General features: G+C 45.3%; 1 protein-coding gene across 1 annotated transcript in view; it reads right to left on the bottom strand.

Moving 5' to 3' along the window:
* The window catches only part of DNAJC7 (DnaJ heat shock protein family (Hsp40) member C7), a 649,293-nt gene that overhangs the window by 302,643 nt on the left and 334,504 nt on the right, over positions 1 to 12,146 (bottom strand). The window lies entirely within an intron of this gene.

Here is a 12,146-nt window from a genome sequence, read left to right as displayed (position 1 = left end):
GAGGTTGTGTGCTCCTGACTCCTTATCCCTAGTAGCTGGAGATTTTAATTGTTCATTCGAACCGATGGCAGCAGAGGATATTTTGGGAACACATGAGGATGACGCACAATGGGGCGTTCCGTCCTTAACTCTCAAGCCTGTGAGAAGATGGTCTCCTGTAGTCATTTAACTAAACAGCTTAATGATAGAAACAGGCTTACGGGCCGCTAACTAGCTCTGACACCCACGGTGCTAACACTTATAATAGAGTATTGTGCGAGAGCAGGATTGACTACATAATGATCGATAGGAGAACCTGGAAGTCTGTAGTGGACATGGTCATTATTCCATCGGTTGAGAGTGACCACAATCCTTTGTCCCTCACATTGCTAAACCCATGGGATACAAAAGAGCGCGTGCCCTCAAAAGATAGGAATTTACTAACTAAAGAACACATCCCTTCGAACTGTAATAGATTCTTAAAATGGCCAAAGTTCTGCCTGGACGATTCTAAATTGCGCCAGTTGGACGGAATCCTTGCAGAGCAGTTATTAAGGTTATCTGTAGTCTGTGATAAGGAGGCAGGGTCGGTAGAGATAAAAAACATTTATACTGCCACAATGGACCACATTGGAAAGCTGTTTATGGTCCCTCCAAGAAAGACCCCGGCATGTACTAAGCCCCCACAGAGCTGGTTTGATAGTAATTGCAGGAGGAGGAAAACTGATTTAATCTTTGCCATTAAATCCTCGAACGCAGTATCTGTGCGTTCGGCAAGATTACATTACAGAAAGGCAATTATAGCCGCTAAAAGGGCTTGGGAAGAGTCCCATTGGGAAAATCTTAGAGACGCAAGTAAAAATAGGGATTCTGAAGTGTTTTGGTCATTAGTCAGAAAATCATCTGGGTGCAGCCCGAGCCAAATCCCAAACCATATCACGGATAGTGAATGGTTTGAACACTTCCTTGGGCTATATGGAGGGATTGACCTGCCCGGAGCCCCCGGGCATTTGAGCGGTGTCTCGGTTGATGGTTCCGGTCAGCTCATGTCAACCATAGTCAATAGGAAAGAGGTTCTCGCTGCAATAGCCAAAATAGTTTCTGCCAAAGCACCAGGACAGGACGGAGTGCCTGGTGATCTATTTAAAGCCAATCCCGAAGGATGGGCAACGTATTTCACCCTCCTTATAAATGCATTGATGGCAGGCTCTCCAGTCCCCTGTTCCTGGAAGGCAGCTGAGGTGATTCCCATTTATAAGAAGGGCCCCAGGGAGAACCCCGCCAACTACCGTCCAATTAGTCTGATAGACGCAGGACAGAAGTTGGTTGGCAGGGTTCTCCTTGAAAGGATCCTCTCGTGGGCAGAGGAAAATAAAATCATTTCCCCCTACCAGGCTGGCTTCAGGGCATGTACTAGTACAATTGATCAAGCCTTTAGATTGCTCCTACTTCACTGGAAGTGGTGACTATCGGCAAAGGCGGTCTTTATTTGGCATTTATTGACTTAAAGACCGCCTTTGACCTGGTTCCACGAGACCGATTGTGGACTATACTGGAGGAGATGGGGATCCCGCTTCCAATATTAAACCTTTTGATCCGCATGCATGAAGGCACCTATGCCCGTATTAGATGGGGCTCTCAAGGGCAAAAAAACGATAGGATCCCTGTTAGGCGAGGGGTTAGACAGGGGTGCGTGTTGGCCCCAACACTCTTTTCTTTGTTTGTAAATGGTGTCGTCTCTTTCTTACTTGAAATCGATGCAGATGCCCCGGTCCTAGCAGGCGATAAAGTGCCCACCTTACTTTTCGCAGACGACACCTTGCTAGTTTCAAAAACTCCTGTGGGCTTGCAAAAACTGTTTAATCGCTTTAGCCTGTTCTGTAAACTTAGAGGCCTAGTCATTAACACCACCAAAACTAAGCTGCTCTATTTTAACCCAAGTAAGTCCTCCAGGTCCACCCTATACCTTGATGGAGAACCTTTGGATCGCATAAAAGAATTCGATTATTTGGGAATCAGAATCACTCACAATCTGAAGTGGCAGGCCCATATTGATAAAATGCTTTTGAACCACAAAAGGGTGACCGGTGTCCTAGGGCGGGAACACCGCATGTCCATCTCTAAGCCTATCGCCCCGGCCCTAGCTATATATGCTGCAAAGGCTGTGGGCAGCGCCCTTTATGGTGCCGAGCTGTGGGGCTTCGAATGTATTAGTGCACTTACTACCTCTGAAAACAAGTTTTCTAGAGAGCTAGCATCCCTCCCGATGGGTACCCCTATCAAACCACTATTGAGTGATCTGGGCCGCCGCCCTATCCGGGATATAGCTAGGCTTCGGCCCCTTTTATATTGGGCCAGGGTATGGCGGACACCTGAGCTCTCCAAATATCTTGATGGTCTGCTAGAGGTCATGAACCTTAGTGGTTCACATAAAGTTAGTTGGATCCATAACATTAAGAAGCTTCTGAGTGACGTTGGCTTCCCAACTGGATGGGAGCGTGTAGCTTCTGTACCCAAGCTTGAACTTAAGCGAGTCTACTGGAACTGGGTGGATGAGCAAGATCTAAGGGACCCTAACCAGGGTAGGTTGACTGAGGAGTTTAAACAGCATAAAATTGAGCCTCGTTGGGAGCCCTACCTGGATTTTATTGCAAAACCAAGGGATAGATCCCGGTTCATCCAGTTCAGGTTGGGAAACTTACCTTTGCATGATTACACCTGTAAATGGAAGCCCCCGTATCAAACCCCATCTGAGTGCACTACCTGTAATGGTGTTATCGAAACTATTGCCCATGTCTTTTTTGTGTGCCCGGCATATGTAAAGCCTAGGCAGAGATGGCTAAAACCCACATGTCTATTGCTTGGCACCAGGAGTCATTCCGTAGCCTTGAGAATTCTTAAAACTGACACCAGCACACGCCTAGTCTGTGGGGTTGCTAAATTCCTGAGTTGGGCCTGGGTATTAGGAGCAAAATCATTGTGATGTATCACTTTGTAACTCAACATTTTTAATTTTTACTTTTACAAAGCTTTCACTGTTTAATACGCCTCTTAATCTATTTATTGTACCATGGATGTTTTTCTACTGTTATTAACTCTGTAAATCGCAGTGACCTATGAATTATGGTTCCTTGTTTTTATCTTGTGTATGTGCTTTTATGATATCACATGTGTATCGAAATAAAGCTTTGAACTGAACTGTTATATCATTTGGGGAGGACAGAGGTTGAGGCGAGTCGGACAATGTAGGCGAGAATCCGCTGGTAGACGAAGATGTATCTCCATGGTCATGGCATTGTGAGAGTGATCTTGACCTGTGGTAAGATCTGCGGCACGAATGATGTGATCTCGTGGAGGAGCGTGAGTGTCCATGACGAGAACTATGGCCTGTCCTTGAACATGATCTCCGAGGAGCTGGTATGATGGGGACCCGAGTTACCACAGTAGAAGGCAGGACAGGTGCTGGTAGTGATGGTACTGGCGGCAGAAAACCGGTACCGCTGGAGGTAGAGGGGCTGTTGGAACCACTAAGTCCAGTCGAGGAGAGACTGGGATGGGAGATGCAGGTATCTTATCTCAATCAGTGATGGGGCTCTGGAATGAGACCTAGATTCTCCTTTTGGAGGGTTTTTGTCTCCTCTTTTTTCTGTGCCAGTACAACAAATTCATGTAGTGAGAGCATATATAACTGCAGTATCTTCTTTTGCCATTCCAAGATGAAGAACTCTGACCACTGTAGCCTCCCCCTTTGCTGCATTATGACTTTAAGACCTTCCTGAACTTCATCACTTAGGAACTTACATTGGATAAAGTGCTCCGGGCCCCCACAGATAGGCCAGACTATTCAACGCTTAAGACTAGACATGGTAATCCCCTACAAGAGAAGTATGGAGATCACCCATGTGTTCCACACAGGTTTGCACCACAAAATGGAGGTATGTTGAAAGCGTAAAAAAAAGACATTTTGCTGATGTAATTTTTAGAGGTAAAGACGTGCATTATTTCACAACACTTCTGCCTATATTTATACCAAAAAAATAAAATTTGGTACATTGGCCATTTTCTTGGTTTTCTAGGGGAATGTACAAACCCTTTATTTCTTTAGTATTCTCAGGATCTTTGAAGAAACCATGCTTATTTAGCGTCGATATATTTTGCAGAAAAAATGTTATGTAGGCCTAAGTGTTAAGTACACCAAACATCAAAAAAGGGCGCAACACTCAGGACAGAAAAGTCTCAGCATTAAGGGGTCAATCCGAGATGTAGTTTAATCAGAAAATTGTACTAGAACTTTCCCACTTTCATCTTCTCCAGATGGATTAGCACTTCTGTACAGGAATCACACTAAAAATGTTTGGTATTTTGTAAAGTGTTTTTATGGGTTGGCGGGTATGAGAGGAGCTGTAAAACGCACATATGGCTTATGAACAATATATAAAAAGCCAATTTTTTTCATTAATTTTAAACGGGTGACATTTCATACAGAAAACAGGAAACAGGATTAACGTAATTTACTTTTCTATGCAACATGAAGTAAGGCATTACCCGGAGCCTGGGGTGCTTCCCTCAGGAGGGCGCTGGGACTCCGCCCCCTTTATTTCCTTCCCGAAAATAGCTTTTTCTTAATGAAAACATTTTAAATCCACCATTCTAAAATGAAAGGTTCTCTTTAGAGCAGTACTGGAAATAACTCGCCGTCCGGCAAAAACTCCTCGAGCAGTCCTCTGCTGCACCTGCGCAGCCAACTCAGTAAGGCTTGTATCAAATTACCATTTCACCAGCTCGTCAAAATCATTGCCTTCTCCGCTAACCTCCACCCCCTGACAACAAGTTTGTCCCTGGGCGTTTGTGGCTGAAGCCCTGCAGCTCCAGGGGCTTCATGTCCATCAGGAACTCGTCACAGTATGGATTGGGAGTAAGAGTGGGTGGGGTTAGAGGATAGAGGCGTCAAGCTCAAACCTGGACTCTAGCCACCAGCGCTGTTTATTTTCTACAAATAAGTGATAATGTTGGCTAGTTATCTGAGCGATCTCTCTGAATGCCCAACAACTTCTGCAGCACCGATCAGCATCTCCAAGTGAGCTTGATCGTTATCTTGCAATTGTCAGTGCAGACAGTATGCTGTGGCACAAATGTATCAGCAACTCCTGGCACGTACTATTAGTTTGGGATGCCCACATGTGCGCATTTAATTAAGTGTTATAAAAGTGACTTCACAACAGCCACACTGTACTCTCACACCAACCACAGTGCCTCTTTTTCTCTCACTGACTTTATGGTGCTGCTGTGCGCTAGCATTTATTTCCAGTCAGAATACAATTTCGCCAGCAAAATGGATTTCAATACTTAAAAACAGATGCACTAGTGAAGTGCCACTGCATGATGAGCACAACATGCTGGTTCCATTAACCATCTGAAAAGGTGCATTAGAAGAGCAAGGGGGGCAGCAAGGAATCTGAACACAAACCATAAGAGAAGAGTTGGAATTGTCCAACTGACTGCAGGACACCGTGCAAACCTTTTGACTGTCTCTTTGTGCTTGGCTGAAAGTCAACATATACAGCCCTGGTGAGTTTTTCCTTTGCGGTTTAAAAGATTTTTGGCATTTCCCTGACAAATGTTAAATGGCGGTGTGTGTGTTTTCTAATGACGTGATTTGTAGGTCTTTCTTCTCATCACTTTGCAGAGGCAAAGACAGGAACTGGGTCAAACAAGGCACATTAAGTGCAAAGGAAAATGCTACCTACCCAGTATGCATCTGTTCTTGGCATGTAGAGCAGTACATTCACATGCTTTGCATAGCCTGCCATCTAGTGTTGGGTCTGGATGTTAGCACTTTGTTTTTCTTCAAATAAGTTCTTTCCAGTCACGAGGCAGGTGACTCCTCCTTTCAGTGATCGTGTGCATGGGTATCGACTCCATTGTTCAATTATTTTCCCGCAGAGGGTGATAATGGAGTTAGTAAGAGTAGTAGAAAGAGATGTCCATGTATATATTGTATTGTATTGTAATTGCATTTATGTAGCGCTTACTACCCCCGACGAGGTGTCAGATCGCTTTTTCGGTGGGTAGCACGCTACTCGTATCTAAGTAAGACGTCACTGCAACAGGTATAGGTAACCGGGGGAGGGTGAGGGGGAGGGGGGAGCAGGTAGGCACATGTGTATATAAAGCTCTACATGCCAAGAACAGATGCATACTGGGCAAGTAGCATTTTCCGTTCGAGGCATGTGAGCTGTAGATCACATGCTTTGCATAGATTGTACAGCAGTGATGAAAAACAAGTTACTTACCTGTAACTGTAGTTCTCCAGTATTGGAAGCTTTCATAGATTCACATGCCTGAATCGTTCCCCAGCATCGAGACGGAAGTCTTCGGTATATAAAATAACAATGCTTAGTTGGATAGCAAACTGAAAGAGGCCTAGCTAGGCCCATTTCCCTTTTCCAACCCATAACCTTCATTATGTAAAAGAGACCAAACTTGTCCCTGAACCAATGCGAGTTCCTCACCCTCTGGAACACCCTCTAGAACACTCCCGAGAGAACCTTTACCCCCTCAGATTTTCTACTGCACGTCGTGCTAGGGAGCCTCCTTTGAGCTCTGCTCAAATTCTACTTTTTCAACCTAATTTGAGAACTTGGTTCTAAGAAATTCATCTGGATTTTTACTTCTCTGGACTGTCTTCAGAGAATGTCTGGAAAGGAGAAGATAGGTTTAGTTAGCGCCTGTGCCACTTGTTCCAAGAAGAGGCTCTATACTGATGACCCTCATACGGACTGTATTTACTGTCTATACCCGGATCACCAGGCCAAAGACTAAGGTATGTCGCACTTTTTCAAGTAAGACCCTGAGGGATCGTGAAGGGAGCCTTTTGATATGGCTTCAAAAGCTAAAGTCCAGAAAGGAGGTTATCTGCAGTGATAGTGATGTAAAGCTGCTTGGCCGACACTAGCTTACTGACTTGCTAACACGTCTACACAATAGTGTTTTGTGAATGTGTGTGGTGTAGACCATGTTGCAGCTTTGCAAATGTCATCTATGGGTATATTTCCTAAAAATGCCATAGAAGTCCCAAGTTTACATGTGGAGTGCACTCTAAGGGAAATTGTCAATGTTTGTTTTGCATGGCATGTTTTAATGCACTTGACTATCCACCGTGCAATACCTAATTTTGATATGGGATTGCCTTTATGTGGTGGAGCAAAAGCCACAAAATGTTGTTTTGTATTACAGAAAGGTTGTGTCCTTTCTATGTAGTAGAGTAATGCTCTTTTCACATCTAAGGTGTGTAGAGCACGATCTGCCACAGAATCTGGTTGAGGGAAGAACACAGGCAACTCAACAGATTGGTTAATATGAAAGGCGGAAATTACCTTTAGTAGAAATTTAGGGTCGGTCCGAAGAACCGCTTTGTTTTGGTGTACTTATTAAAATGGTTCTTCTATTGTTAGTGCCTGAATCTCACCCACTCTTCTCAGTGATGTGATAGCTATGAGGAAAGCTACCTGGCAAGTGAGAAACTGCAACTAACATCTGTGCAATGGATCAAAAGGTGGATCAATAAGTTTGGTGGGGACAATGTTGAGATTCCACACTGGAGCAGGTGTAAATATAATTAATAACATATAATGTTTTGAACTGAAGCATCAAGCGGGTTGATTTGATCATTATTACAGTATATGACAAACTGCTTCCACTTTGACGCGTAGCAAGCTCTTGTGGTAGGACGTCTAGCCTCTTTGATAATATTCATGCATCTGGCGTGAGATTGAGGTAGCCGAACTCTAAGACTATAGGTGTCAGATCGCTAGGTTGAGATGACTGGGATATGGATGTCTTATCTCTCCATGGCTCTGCGTGAGGAGAGATGGGGTGTAAGATGTCGTTTTTGATGAGGAACTACTGAGCGCTCTAATAGGGTGGTGAACGGGCCCATGTGGGAGCAACTAGGATGAGTGTCAGGGACGCCTGTGAGTTTCCGAACCACTAATGGCATGTGTGGGAGAGGTGTGTAGTGAACAGATCTATGTCAGGGAAGCCCCATATCTGAAAGAATGGGATGAGAACTCGAGGGTGGAGTTCCCACTCGTGGATCTGTTGTCTTTGAAAACTGAGCAGATCTGCAATTTCATGGTTTACTCCTGGAAGGTGTTCTGTGAGGAGCTACATTTTGTGACGTATAGCCCACCTCAAGATGGTGCTAGTTGTGACAGCTGGAGAGTGTGTGTCCCTCCCCCTGTTTCTGTATGTAGTATATAGCGGTCACGTTGTCTGTACGCATCAGGACAGCTTTTCCTACTAGATGAACCTGAAATGCCTTGAGCGCTAGAAAAATCGCTAGCAGCTCTAGATGATTTATGTTAAGCTGCTTTTGCTGTAAGCTCCACATGCTCTGAATTGTGTGCGTTTGGAGAGGAGGTCCCAACCACTGAGAGATGAGTCTGCTGTTAGCACCATCTGTGGAACCGGACCGATGAAGTACCGCCTTTTTGAAAGGTTTTGTGGACACCACCATTGCAGAGAGCGATGGGTGTGGCCGTCCACCAACACTAGATCTGATAACAGACACTAAGCCTGGTTCCATGGACATGCTAAGCATTCCTGAAGGGGGACGCATTTGAAGTCTTGCGTAGGGGACTATTGGGATACAAGGCGCCATCATCCCTAGTAACTGCATGAACACTCGAGCTGGCAATGAGTGTTGAGGCTGAAACAGAGAGTAGAGTCTGCATATTGCGGATTCTGTTTGGATTGGAGTAGGCCAGAGCCTTTTGTGTAGCTATAGTGGCTCACAAATATGCTTGCGTTGTGGATGGTTTGAGATGGGACTTGGACAGATTTACTGTGAATCAAAGATCGTGGAGCAACTGCACTGTTTTGTGAGTGTGACTTAGATAGTTTTGTAGCGAGCTGGCTTTTATGAGCCAGTCGTCTAAGTATGGGAATTTGGAAATGTGTTGTCCTCGTAAATGAGCAGCGACTATTGCCAGGCATTTGGTGAAAACCCTGGGTACGGTGGTTACTCTGAATGGGAGTACCTTGAATTGATAGTGCTGGTCCCCTACCATGAACCTGAAGTATTTACAGGAGCAGGGTGTATTGGGATATGGAAATAGGTGTCATTTGAGTCCAGAGTGGACAAAAAAAATCGCCTTGCTGAAGGAGCGGGAGCACTTGGAGTGTTACCATATGAAAGTGGTCCGACTGAATGTATAGATTTAGTTCTCTGAGGTCTAGCATAGGCGGTCCTTCTTGAGAATTAAGAAGTACAGAGAGTATATACCGGCCCATTGATATTGTAATGGGACTGGTTCTATAGCTCCTTTTTCTAACAGTGAGAGAACTTCTTGTTTGAGAACGTTGAGATGCTCTTGTGACATTGCGTGTGATCTTCGAAGAATGATTGGGGGACTGTCTGTAAGCTCCAGGCAGTAACCATATTGGATAATTTGTAGAGCCCATTTGTCTGAGGTGATTGTATTCCAGACAGGTAGAAATTGGGAGAGACGTCCCCCGACAGGAGTGGAATGATCAGGGGTAGTGGAAGGAAGTCACCGTTTGTTGTGTGCAGGGGAAGTGAGTGTTCAGTTGCCTCTGCCCCTTCCCTTCCCATAGTTATCTCTAAATCCACCTCTAAAATAGCCTCTTGATGAGGGCGATTGGTTGTTGCCATTGTAAGAGAAGAAGGGATTCTCTGTGAAAAATTTTTTGGAGCCACCCCTGTAAAAGGAGCGACGAAAGGATCCCCTATTTGAAGTTAATTGTAAAGCCTGCAACCTCAGTGTCCTTTATTTTTTCTAGCAAAGTGTCCACTGTTGGACCGAAGAGGTGTTTTTTGTCAAATGGTTGGTTTAGAATAGAGGTTTGAACCTCTGGTTTGAATCCTGGAATTCTCAATCAACCAAGCATACATGCATGCGTAGAAGTACGCTGGTGTCCACTGCGTGGGGTGCTGTGTCTGCTGCGTCTAAGGCGAATAAGGTCATTAGCCTTTGATTTGTGTTCATCAGGCAGGAACTACATTTGTTTCTCCAGCTCATCGTAATGAGCCCTGTCATAGCGAGCTAACAAAGCTTGCGCATTAGGAGTGTCCTAATGATTGTCGGCTTGAGACGCTACCCTTTTGCCCGCGGCATCAATTAATTTGGACTCCTTATCAGGAGGAGGGGGCTCACCAGTAGTCTGAGTTACGTCTCTTGCGAACATTGGAAACCACAAGAGAGCCTAAAGGCAGCTAACCTTTGAACTAAGTGGGGTCAGTAGGTGCTGGCCTATACTTTTTCTCCACCATGGGTGTAATAATTCTTGCCCTCACAGGATCTTTAAAAATCTCATCTGTATGCTTAAGCATTGGTAGTGTGTGAGTAGCTCTCAGAGGGGAACTTAAGGTTTCGAATAAGAAATCCTCCTCTAGAGCCTCTTTATGTAGCCCCATCCCATTATGAGCACCCCAGTTATGTAGCTCAATGGATCCTATGTTGTTGTCGGGTGGTGAGGGTTTGGACGGATATAGATCCGGATTGATATCAGTGTTCGGATCAGTGTCATATTCTTCCCATGGGTCAGTATCCTGTAGCAAATCCTCATCCCCATCCTGTGGGTCAGGTGATAGAGGTGAATTTGTGGGTGGGATGAGTACATTCGGATCATTGGGAGGAGGTGGAATGTAAGTTGGAGAAGGGTTAGTAACCACATTTTTTTCTCTTTAGATGAATGTGGTAATCCTCCTGTAGGCCCATCTTCCTTTTCTCTGGTAAATTGGCATGAATATGTCCGGCTTCTGGATTTATTAACCGTTCTTTTTGTTTCGGATCCGAAGGTGGAACACCAGACCGAGGCTCTTTTGGTAGAGTCTTTTTCTATTTGGTCACTGTTTTTGGTGTAGAAAGTTTAGGCCCTGAAGATTTACTCTTCGTTAACAATGGAATGGTTACCACAACATGCTTTGCTTTCGCCGCCGAAGGCTTCGGCTCGGCTCCGGCACGGGGCAGACTCGAGCCTGAGCCAGAAGGCTTTTCCTTGTGTTTCAGCACCGGGTCAGAGGGCGGGCATCCAAAACTTTCTCGGTGCCGACCTTGGCCGGAAGGCAGAGGAGGAACTAGAGCCTTTTTCTTCTTGTGTTGCTGGGGCAAGGGGGTTTCTGTACTCACGGTACGCTGACCCGGTGTAACTTGCTCCTCTTCTTCCATATCGGAGTCGCCCTCAGACACGGAGATATGCTATGCTTCTTCTTCGGGTCCTTGAGCGTGGAATTCTTCTCTGTCTGAATCTTTGCCAAAGTTGTCCGGTGCAGAGCAGCTCTGATGTGGCACTTCGTGACGTTGAGCCAGACTGTCACTGAGCGTCTTCTGCGATCGAAACGATCGGCATGCGTCGCAGTCTTTTTTGTCGTGTTCCGGGGATAGGCAGAGGCTGCACACTTTGTGGAAGTCGGTGCGCGGAAACTACGCGGGACACTAGGGTCAGAGCTTTAATGGAGTCCTTTTCATCGACTGCTAGCAAGCTCTGCGCGGGTAGGCCCAACAGCCTGACGCGAGTTTTCCGATCGAATACCTTCAAGTCGAAACGATATGAGGAGAATGGGAAAACACCATCGAGAAACAATACCGTCAAGGGTAGGGGATTGTGCGTCGAAGGGAACCAGAGAAACGGTGCCGAACCGGAGTGCAGCAATTCACACCCGAACCCGATGGCGGAAAAAAAGAATCTTACAATGGAGTCGATGCCCATGCGCACTATCACAGAAACGAGGAGTCACCTACCTCGTGGCTGGAAGAGACTTCTTCGAAGAAAAACAAAGTGCAAACATCTGGACCCAACACTAGATGGCAGGCTATGCAAAGCATGTGATCTACAGCTCATATGCCTCAAACATAATGTTCTTTTGTGAATAATTTTAAAGGGCTAGCAATGACATACGTTTTTGTCCTGTTGATCATAAAAGAGTAATGTGCTTGTAGTCCCATAAAAGTATCATAAAAGTACCCAGCACCAAGCTTCTTTGACTATTTCTCTTTTGTTTAATAAAACTGTTGATTTTAGTCTGCACCTTTGGTACCAGACTTATCCTGTCCAGCCAACAAAATACCAAGCCTCCCTTCACAGCCTAGCCTCTCTTTCAGCAAATGCTACAGCCTTCAAACATCTTTAGCTTATGCCTACTC

The sequence above is a fragment of the Lissotriton vulgaris genome, chromosome 5, assembly GCF_964263255.1.
Source record: "Lissotriton vulgaris chromosome 5, aLisVul1.2, whole genome shotgun sequence".
NCBI lineage: Eukaryota > Metazoa > Chordata > Amphibia > Caudata > Salamandridae > Lissotriton > Lissotriton vulgaris.
This window is presented reverse-complemented; position numbering and strand designations above follow the sequence as displayed.